This window comes from Anser brachyrhynchus, assembly GCF_964034855.1.
Source record: "Anser brachyrhynchus genome assembly, chromosome: 7".
In the NCBI taxonomy this organism is placed as follows: domain Eukaryota; kingdom Metazoa; phylum Chordata; class Aves; order Anseriformes; family Anatidae; genus Anser; species Anser brachyrhynchus.
Window position 1 is genome coordinate 27,362,490 of NC_137701.1, and position 11,303 is coordinate 27,373,792.

Here is an 11,303-nt window from a genome sequence, read left to right on the forward strand (position 1 = left end):
ACCGACTGTTTTACAACACGCTCCGCCGAGGAACAGAGGGATCTTTCAATTCAAACAGAGCTGCGATAGATTTAAGCAGCAAGGAGCGCTTTGCGCTTGCCTGGGGGCAAAGCGGTTCTGCAGGCAAAGGTCAGGGTAAGAGGTCCCAAACGAGACTGTCCTGAACACAGGGGCTTTCTGTGGGCAGACCCCGTCTGTCCCTTGCAGCCAGCTACAGGTGCCTGTACCGCAGGCTCAGCGGCAAGGCTGAGAGACGCACCCAACGTCATGCAGCAAGTCTGTAGCAGAATTCGGGCTCGTGTGCTTCAGCCGTTGCCTAGCGGAGCGGTGCCAGACTTCACGAGTTCTGGATACAGCAGGCAGGCCTCCAAGGTGTCTGAAGCAAGAAGAGAGGACAACACGGAGCTGCCAGGTACTTCCCATGTGGGCAGCACCAGCTCAGCGGCGCTGTTGTTTCAACCTCCATGCAGTGGGAGATTGACACCAAATCTTCATCAACTCAGACAATAATTAACGCTTCCCCGTGTTAACCCAGGAGATAATGTGGAAGTCTATAAACGTAGTCAATGGTAATCATAAACCTACATCCCAGTAATGTTGTGAAGGAGAATTAATAATTGTACTCTTTTTAATACAGAGAAAATGTTATATTATAGCTAAGTTTTTTTTTTTCAAATCTGAACTGGACAAAGATAAAATAGCACAGCCACTCCACACTATCATAACTTCCATTCCCTGGGCATAACGGATTTAATAACATTATCTAGAGATAGTATGTGTTCCCATTCTTCTGAAATCACCTACTCTTTGTCTATGGTTAATTACTTTGTATGAGAGCTGCTTAAAAATTATTTCCCCAAGTGGAAAATTTGGATGAAAATGAGAACATTCTGGTCTGGAATCAAAATTCTCAGCAGAAAACTGATGTGTTTTTTCTTTCTCCCCAACTGCGCAAAGCATTGTATTAAAAGTTTTAAGTTTGGGTTTTCTATTGAAAAGCATCTACTTTCTCCAGTGTTGTTTTTGTTTTTCAAAGAAAGAAGATGCCTTTCATGAGCCGCTTTTTGCTATGACAAAACTAATTATTTTTTTTTTGGCTTTAGATCTAACCATTGCATGGGTCTCACTGCTCCAGCAGCTAACAATTACCCCAAAGGACTCGGTATCTCTGACAGACACTTCTATTTTTTTAACGCTTTCACACCGTGCTTTGCACCAATACCCCGTGTTGTGCTCACTGGAACAAGCTCAGAGCAGGGGAAGTGGATTTCCAGAATCAAACCCAGGGACGGAGGCATGCGATATATTTTAACCTACCTCCTTGTTCCTTCAGGACTGTGCCAGAAGCAGTTTGGCAGTTATCAGCGCTCGCTTCTGGAGGCAGAGCGATTCTCTGCAACCACAGCTGGAACAGACTTTTTCACCTTCTACCCTAGGACCAAACAACCTTCCCCCGGGCCTCATCAGAGCCAGCCATTTGTGAAATGGCTGTGCAAGAGGGGTACGAAAGGCAGGAGGAACTTGGATGCTGTTCCAGCCTTAATGTAATAACAGAGGTGCTGCTGAGGAGTGATGTATTCTGTGTCCCTCAGTCCCTCCAAGATCCCAATTAATACGATTCCATTAACTTCAGAAGGTGTGCTAAGTAGTAATGCTCTGGGCCATTAATTCCAACAACGTCAGCATGCTCTTGCTATGACATTTGCCTTAATTAGTACCATAACCCACTACTTGACTGCAAGCCTTGCAGGTAATAATTCATACGCCAGTCCCCCATAAACAGAACTTTGGGTGCTCTCTGCTAGAAGCTGTAACCAACCTGTCCATGCTAAAAAGAGGCAGGCAGCGGGGCACGGGGTTTACAATGCAGTAAGAGAAAAGAAGGGGGTTGAAAAGGATGCTGCTGAAGTTATTGTAACTCTTTGGGCCTTGGTTCCCCCCTAGGGGTCTGCAAGGCTTCAGAACTGACTGTGACGTTCTTCAGAGATCCACCAAAAAGCAATAGACTAGAGAAAGCATCCTTGGATGGCATTAGTTTGTAGGAAGCTCTAGGCAACTTGTAAAATCTTCAGATGGATTAGATTCAGCTGAGAAGGATTTGGTCCCTTGAAAATGAGAAGCGAGGTCCTTATCCACCCTGCAAATAGTCCCTGAACTAGTCAGACTCTCTGCTGCCAGAGATCAGTATGAGGCATGTTGCTTTGTTTCTCCCTCGGTGATAACAAGGCTGTCCTTGGGGAGAGGTGGGGGGGGGACAGGATTTGTAATTTAGAGTGGGGCAAGAACACTTAGTGGCAGAGAGAAGCATCTCTCAAGGAAACTGAAGTACGTTGTGCCTCTTAGAAGTAATCTCTTTTCAGATGACAACGTATTTCCCAATTCCTAATGAAGCAGGCTGCAAAGCTCCCGTGAGATGTGTTTTTTGAACACATTTTATCTCCAAGGAAAGCCAGATGTGCAGGGAAGGAAAGGAGCTTATCCAGACCACCTATTTTTCAGGGACAGAGCTCAGACTCGTGTTTTAAATAGGGGACAATTACCTGTTCCACATTATCTGTAGCTTTGCAGGTGGAAGGTATGACATACACCTTGGAGAAGAGGAACACACAGGGATCTTCTGTGGTCGCTAGTGCAGGAGCGATAGGCATGAGCCCCCCACCCAAAGGAAACCATCTTGGTCACTCTGCTGCCTGCCACAGCCAGAGGTCTTGGAAGGACAGAAAGCAGAATGCAGAGAGGACCACCAGAATTTTTTGCTTTCCAACACAGCCTCTAAAACTTAAGAAGTAATTAGCACTGACAACAGTCAGCAAAGCAAATGTCATTCTAGGCAGCCTTGTCTGGATGAGCCAACTGCAAGTAGCATGGGAAAGAACTGATGATGCCCCGAAATATCCATGCTCTTGAGGTTGGTACATTTTGGCCAGAAGTCTCCCAAGAACACACAGCCTTGTTACAGGGTCAGCAAGGCACACTGGGAAGGTATCAGCATGGGATGGCAGTGATGCTACTGGGTATGGACCAAACAGTCATGCAGAAAAATGCAGGTTGCTGGAAGGACACTGAATATCGAATAAAGAAAGGAAATGTAACCAAAGATGTCATCTCCTTCAAACCGGTCCTTTTGGGATCAGCCCTAAAAAGCAAGAGATTCTGATGCACAGAGTGTCTTCTAAATGTTATCTCATTCTCCACCTAGGCACGACAAACAGATGTTCCCAGTAACAACACCTCTTGTAGCTAAATGAGATAACACAGTTGGCTGAGAGATGCCAGAAATGTTGTTCCCAGCCCGTTCATTCCTTGTCTTTCCAGCTGAGACTGACAAGAAGAAAGGCGCTGACTGCCAGTTAGAGTTTCTGAAGGCAACGCTACTCCAGAAAGAATTCAGATGAGACGAAACCACTCATTTCCCCCAGGACTTCATTTTCATCAGCAGGGAAGAAAATGTAATACGTCCCTGCAGGCCCTTGACACTGAAGTCTGAGGGCCTCACTCTGATCTCTATTATACTCATGTAAATCAAGGCCCGCTTGTACCACAGAGCCGGTGACATTTCACCACTGCAATATTAACAAGGCCCCAGATACCGCCTTCCCTGTCATGCATTCTGAAAGGAGGCGGAAGATGCCTTGATTGCGATTCACTGCCCTTAACTTACACGTGTGAGCTGGCCAGTTGCTGAAAGAAAGGAGGGAAAGTGGTGAGGCCGAAGGGGAGGTCTGTGCTGGTGCAGCAGCTGGAGCAGGCCTTCTCTGTGCCAGAACAGTGCAGGCTCGCTGGGGGAAGACATTAACCGAGGGGAGGAAGAGCACCAGTCCCTCCCCACCAGGGCAGCATCCACCCCCCAGACTGACATCCCCCCATGCCCACACCTACCCTCTTCCCCCCCTGGACTCTCAGAGTCTCAGTGACCCTGGTCATTCTCCAGCTTCCTGCTAGGGGCAGACTGAGCACAGCCCAGAAGAAAAGTACCTGTTCGAACCAAGCTGTGTTGTGTTCTGATGGAGCACGATGGGTTTTGCTGCCACCAGGAAATCAGTCGTAAATATCCATTCCCACTTATGTAGCCACGAGCAGGGGCTCTCAGTACATATGAAAAGCAATACAAGACAGCAGCCATCAGCAGGTTAAATGAAAAATACGAAAAAGACATGGGCACGATCCAAATTATTGCTCCAGTCCCGGTGCGTTCCGTGCTAGAAATAGCTCTGAGTGAGGTTTAAGCCAGAGGATTTCCAAACAGCTCCCTCACGCTTCAGGAAGGCTGAGACTGGCTTTTGTGGCTTGACTCCTACTGCCAAAGAGTTTTTCCTCAGAGGCTAGTCCAAGTCTGGGGACGGTGCAGCCTGCAGGATCGAAAAGCCCCGACAAACTGCCCCACCTCGCCCTCCAAGTGCAAGGCCCACGTCCTGGCAAGGCAGCTCACTGAGTGCTGCTCGTGTTCAAAGGGAAATGGTTGTGCTGTCTTTTTGAAGTTCTCCTTCTACTGTCTTCCTCTGGGGAGAGGAGAAAAGTGGAAGCATGAGAGGAGCTGCTGGGTGTCCTCACTTAGTGCTGGGCTGAAAGGCAGGCTGGTAACTCAGCGCCACCAGCGGGCCAGATGCCCGATGGCCAGTCAGAAGAACCTGCAGCAAATCCACATCGGTGCTCAGTAATTGTTGCTGGTCAAAACCACCCGTAGGAGTCAGGAAACTCTGCCTGGATTCTCAGGGGGGTGGCAATGGCCCAACTATACAAATCTGCACATCGCTCTGGAAACAGCCTATCTGCTAAGAAGAGAGTCGCTAAACGGAAGAGCCTCTTGTTTCAGACACGCGTTGCCGGCCCGGGAAGATGTCAGCTCACATAAATTAGTCACTATAAAATGGAGAACCCAACACTGGAAAAAAAATGGGAGGAAATAATATGAGAGGCTTTTCTTGGTTCATGACTGGAACAGCTACTGTCATTTAAATTTTATTAGGAAAGATTAAAAGGAGCCTTGGAGTGAAGCTGCTGTGATGAAGTGGTCCCAGGGTCTCTATAACTGTGATTGGCACCATACTGACGTGTCAGCCTGACAAAGTTATGATAGTTATTACGCTGGCCCTAAAACAGACCCTTCAACTTGAGGCGAAATAATAAAAAATGGGGAAGAAATCTCCAGAATGCAGGAAGACTCGATCCAATTGGGCAGAGAGATACACATTTACCTCAGCCTTATTTTTTTCAGAGGTGATACAGAGTAGACAATCAATACTGCCGGATCTGTACAGAGCTGCCTCTTCCTGCAGATGTGGTTGGAGCCTGCCCCGTAGGCTTGGTGTGAGCCCAGTCCATACCTGCCCTCCCCTACAGCCGTGGGGTTCCTGGGATGCAGGAGGGAGCAGGCTGAGAAGCCTCTGGTCAGCTCAAGGCAGTGGCTGCCCTGCTCATCCTGGCTGCTTCTGTGCCCCAAAAATGGCACTGCCCCAAGCTCTGCTGCTGGCTAAGCAGCGCCTCCGGTTTTACACCCACCTTTACCCTCAGCCCGAGGTAAGGGAGCTACAAAGGGTCCCTGGGCTGGTGCCACCGCTCTGAACCTCTCCGGAGAGAGCCATCACCTGCAAGTCACAAATGCCCACCCCTGTTTGACCAGCCCTGGCAGTGCAGCTGTAAAAATCCCAGCTTCTGCAAGCTGCTGCCTTTGAAAGCTCCGCCTGCCCTCGAGATATCTTTTAACGCATGCAACCTCCTTGCTGACCATATTACACCACACACCCGAGCCTTATCTCTGGCCCCAAGAGACATGGTCTGCATAAGCACAGCCAACAAACAGGAGCGTAATGAGCCCTTCTCACCACCCCAAAGTTGAAGGTGAGATGCCTTTTTAATAATAGGGTATTTGGAAGGATTTATAGGCGCTGGCTGTTTCAATACACAAATGACAGTATCAATCAGAGCCAGACAGCAGAGGAGGAAAGCAATATACCTGCTAGGTGAGGGGAATGCTGATGTAAGGCACAGGCAGCAGGGGCTGTGGCCAGCGGGAGCTGAGGCTTGTGTCTGTCCCTTCCTGCCTGGCAAGAGAGGTTGTAGCTAGCAATAAATCCAAACGAAAAATTGCATTCTGCATCCTAAAAATGTTTGGGTTGTACCTGAGGACCAGCTAAGCCACTTTGGTTCTGTCCTTTCCTGTCCCAAGGACTCTCCGCTTGTTGCCTATGCAAACCAGAGGAGCTCACAGGCCAAGGAAGAAGCTTCTTCCAGGTCTGTTGGCACCCCACAGCCCCTCACTGCTGCAGAGGTGGTAGATGCAGAGGGATCATCGCACGCTGCAGAATGGACACACATCTGTACGACAGACCTGGCGCTAAGTAAAAGCCCTACGATTCTTCTACCAATTTAAAGGCCAAACACACCAGCCCAAATCCATCTATCTTCTTGTCCAGATGCCGGAAGAGCAGAGGAAGTCTAGTTGCAACCGCTGCATTCTTTCTTTAATGACACCTCAAGGAAAGAAGAGTGACTTGAAGCAACCGAAGATGTGTGAGCAGGTGATAATCCCACGTGGCTGCACACACACGTACAGTACTGCACACGAACTCAGGCAGTCTGGGGCAGTGCCTGAGCTGACAATCGAGCCAACTGGAATCCAAGGGACATCTGCGCTGGTCCACCAGCCTTTGTGTCCCTGCACACGGGAGGGGAATAGCTGTGATACCAGCACAGGGCTGAGGATGCTCTGAAAAGGGCCACAAGGTTAGAGACATTGTTTGTTTTCACAGTGCTTGATCTGCAAAGCCAAAGCAGAACAGGAGCCTTCCTATCCAGCAGGATTATTTTAATTCAGATTCACCCAGAGAGAATTGTTTAATTTGAGCAGGTCAGGGGTTCAGCTCTACTCTATGCTTGCCTAGTTATTGAACAGATAATACCAAATACCAAATAATTTTGAAAGGGAAAGTTGCATTCATGTATTTTCAAAGATTTTCAGCAAGTCTTCTGGGCAATGCTCCCAGTTTAGAGCTTACCTGGAAACCAGAGAAAGCTATTACGTTGAGGGTTTAATTGTCTTACTCCACTAGTTGTGAACACTCTGCACAGTAACCCACCCTTGCATTCCACTCCCGTGGCCGCTATGCTGAAACAAGTGCTGGGTAGGGAGTGGGCTCCCAACACACCGACTTTGTTGTGACTTCGAAAAACCCCATTTTAGAATAAAACCCAGGCTCTCTCAACTGCTTTCTGGAAAGAAATGTATGGTATGCGTACCCTGGTGGCTAGGGGCTATCAGCTGAGAGACGAGAGACTCTTCAAGTCCAGGCTGACCTCTCAGGTCTCCTGCATCCACCAGTTGGGCATGCCACCGCCTGCTGGAGCCTCTTCACACTCCTTAAATATCATCACGTCAACCGAACAGTGACCTGAACCCAGCTCTCTCAGGGCTACCAAGTACGTCTTTTCTACAAAGTGGAACAGCTCCAGTAGACAAGCTGATAAAATCCGCCCCAAAATTGCTGTGAACCCGGTGCATGAAGTAAGGATACATTCATCCCGGCTCATGTTCAGCTATTTGCCACATTTCCTGATGCCCAGACGAGTGCTGTAACCCCCACACTGTTCACTGTAACAGAGCACGCAATTGTTTCTCTGCATGTCTTTGATCCAAGCAGTTTAATCAAAACCACATCTCCTTTTTAGAAGTATTTTCTGACCAAAACTATTTCATCAAAATATTTTCAGTCACTTCAAGTACAACAGCTCAAACCCATTTGCTGCATTGTGCATACTCTGCAATTTAGCAGATCAATAGGCAATCTCTGCCTTTGTCGCTAGCTACAGTAAGACCCTTTGCTGCTGCAGACTCCCTTCTTTCTGTGTCCTTTTAGCAACATTTCTGCCTCCAGCTTCTCTTTGCTTCCATGCACTTCGTAGATTCACTTACACTCGTGAGCAAAGTCAGCATCTCATTCACAGGACTGATGAGGGAGAATAAAAAGAGGGCTGAAAACACCTCTCTTGCAGAAGGGAAAGCTGAAGTCTCTGTCATTCTGCCGGGCAAACAAAGAAAGCACCAAAGGAACTAACTTTCCTTTGGTAACAGCCTCAGCGAAATACAGCTCCCAGCTGGGACACGGGGAGCACACTGTGAGCAATCGGGTTACCAGAGCCAGCTCCCAAATGGTGCAGGGCTGCACATGTCCCCTGGTGCTCTGTGCACCTGATGAATGCCTTCCACGGTTCCCCTCCTTTCTCCCTGCTAGGTGAGAGCACCTGTCCAGCAACCCCTGTGTAACCAGCACAAACCTTGCCAGAGCTCATCTCTGAGATTTAGCTGTGCTTTCAGTGCCACTGCATGGCCAGCCAGGGGACTGGCATTTGCTCCACTAACGTTGCATCCACCCGCTGCAAGATGTTACAGATGTGCAGCCCAGCTCGCAGAGCTCATCATGAGTCACTGCTGCGTCAGGGACACAGAGGAGCGCAGTCTAACAGGCAGCAGAGACTCCTTCTCCATGGACGTCCGCAGTCTGTTGGATGAGCCAGGCTCTGAAGATGAGGTTATTCCTGTTTTCCAGACATTTGGTCACTCCTGGCCCTAAATAATTGAGACCTTACAGAGAGATACCTCAGTTTCCCCATCAGCACAGTCAAACACAAATTACTGTAGTCACCATTCTCCCTCTGTTTCAAGAAAAAAAAAAAAAAAGTACTATTTCCTGGCATAAAGACCTTACAGTCACCTCAAAGATCTTGGGAAAGAGCTGCAGCAATTTCTCCCTCTTCCTCCAGGGCTTTAGGGCTCATTACCAAACTAACAGATAGACCGGGTTTGCACATTAGGAGCTTTTCCATAAGACAATCTATCTGCAATTCAAACAGTTTAGAGCACAGCATGAACAGAACACAATTTATCTTAATTGAAAATGGCTCCAATCTGGCACTGTTTGTCTTAGAAAGTGGGTCTCCCTCCCAGGGTTATTGAAGTTACACAAAGCTCTGTGTCACCACAGGTGTGTGGAGCCTGATGCTGAGCACTTTCTACTTGAGGGGAAAAGCAAGGCATGCAGCCCTTCTGAAGGGTCACTTGTAGGACACCACCAAGTCCGTTGTCCTGAGCAGCTGGAAGACAAAGGCACCAGCTTTGATCAGTTCTTTGGCTAGAACATGCTACTCCTCTGCGCTCCTAATGCCAAGGTGCAAGACAAATTCTTCCTCTTTGGTGAGAGCAGCAGCAAACTGTAACTCTGAGATAAGGAAAGCGTCAGAGACTCCTGTCATCAGCCCAGGTTTATCATGCTGAAGACCCAGAGGCTTTGGATGATGGCAGTACGAAAGATCATAACAAGCCATAAAACATTCTGACCCCAGATAATTTGAGGATTTTTTTCAGGATTTTTCTGTCAACTCCAAGACTTCTCCCCTGCCCAAGTCACATTAAATGCCTTGTTTCCCTCCCTATAATTTATAACGTTTTTAAATAAATATCACTTTCTAAAAAATGCGTCACATTTTATTCTGAGCTTGTCAAAGAAAAACATTTCCTGAAAAATTTCTCCCTCTTCATTTTTGGCCCAAACAATTCACTTTACTTAGGCAGGTTCCCAAATAATTTCTTTCCACTAAACTATTTTTCAGTGAATTAACTATTCCTCAGAAGGCATTTCCCCCTCTGCCGATGGAATCTACCATTTTCTTCTTTGATGTGGCAAATAATAAAAGACGATTAAGCAAGAACAAAACACTCCTTTACCACTACACAAGCAGTTCCACTCCCGACCACTTTTTCATGTTAGACACAGGCTCCTCTGGCTTTCAGAGACCCGAGGGTTCTCCAGAGAGAGGAAATTACTTGCCTACAGCCACCCGGAGTCAATGGCAAGGCAAGAGAGATCTCTTGCACTGCAACACTCTGCTTGAACCACAAGACACCCTTGAGAGGAAGAGATTTATTTCTACAGTTTCCTGATTTGCAACAGAAGTACCACCACGGGGGTTAGCAAGGAACAATCATTAGCAGAAATACCAGAGCCTTGCCTAAAAGCACCAGTTACAACAAGTGCTCTGTGCAAGATGTCAGTCCTGCACCTGGTGAGAGACAGGCCTTCGTGCGGAGGGCTTGCAGTCTGCGAAGACGAGTGAAGGATGCAGGGAGGCATTAGCCCTTTTTGAATGCGGACAGAGGCACTAACTCTGGGGCTGCACAGCATCCACAGCATTCATTCCACATTCCCACAGCAGCAGACCAGCAGTTTATCTAGGACAGACTTTCTCCCCTAATATATATTAGCTGGGAAACCGCACTTCATTTGTGCAAATCTCCCACTTCTCCCTAGCTACCGCGGAGACTCCCGTTAATGCATCACTCCGTGCAAACTGCCTCCTTCCGTGCAGACTGGCAACGATCAGGGTGAGGTTGTGTGGAGGATATTTCTTTTCAACCCATCAAATAAAAAACAAAGAAAGCTCTATAGGCTAACCATGAGAGGACACAGTACATCTTGTCTGTTTCTAACTCCTACAGCTCTGTGAAATCTCATCATAGTTGTTCAGCCTTGCTCCCCAGAAGCCCAACACCAGTCAATGCTCAGCAATGACTGAACATTATGCCCCCTTCCTCGGTGGGGACCTCAGTTCAGGCAGCTGTCAAGTGGAAATCTCACCAGACTCTGTGGGCACTACCTGCCCAGATGGACACACGGCCACCAAGCCCCAGCCAGCCTGGCACAAACCCATTCCCACCTGGAAACATGGCAGAGCTGGCACAGAGCTGCCCCTCTCTTGCTCATGCTCAAAGTACCTCTGTCTGGCTTTTTGCCACTGTGCTGCGCAGATATATAACTTACAGATGACCTTCCATGCTGTGTTAATGCTGATAGCTTTTGGCAGCAGTGTTAAATTGGGCACCCAGATGCCTAATAAGTTTGTTCCCTCATTGGGTTTCGTTGGTCCAATGCACAAGGACAAATAGAGCTTTTCCCCCTTCCCTTCTACCTTTCCTTAGCTGTAACGGATAACAACCTATTATCGTTATTTCTCTAGACTCCAATTAGAAACACAAATAAGATTTGTATGTTTTCTTAACTGCTTTTTTATAATTAACATTCTGCTGGACATACCAAGCCCAAGGAGTTCCAAGGACACAGGGACGACACAGCACCGCAGCTGCACAACATGAAACCTCACCACACAAGCGCAAGCACGTAGCCAGCAAGCACGGTGTATCACGTCGGCTCCTCTGCCCCTGAACTCTTTGAGAAACTCAAGTCTATAAAGGATAAAAGCCCGAATTATGGAGGTGTCAACGACACTTCCCCGTGGCTCCTCGGCCCCGCTTT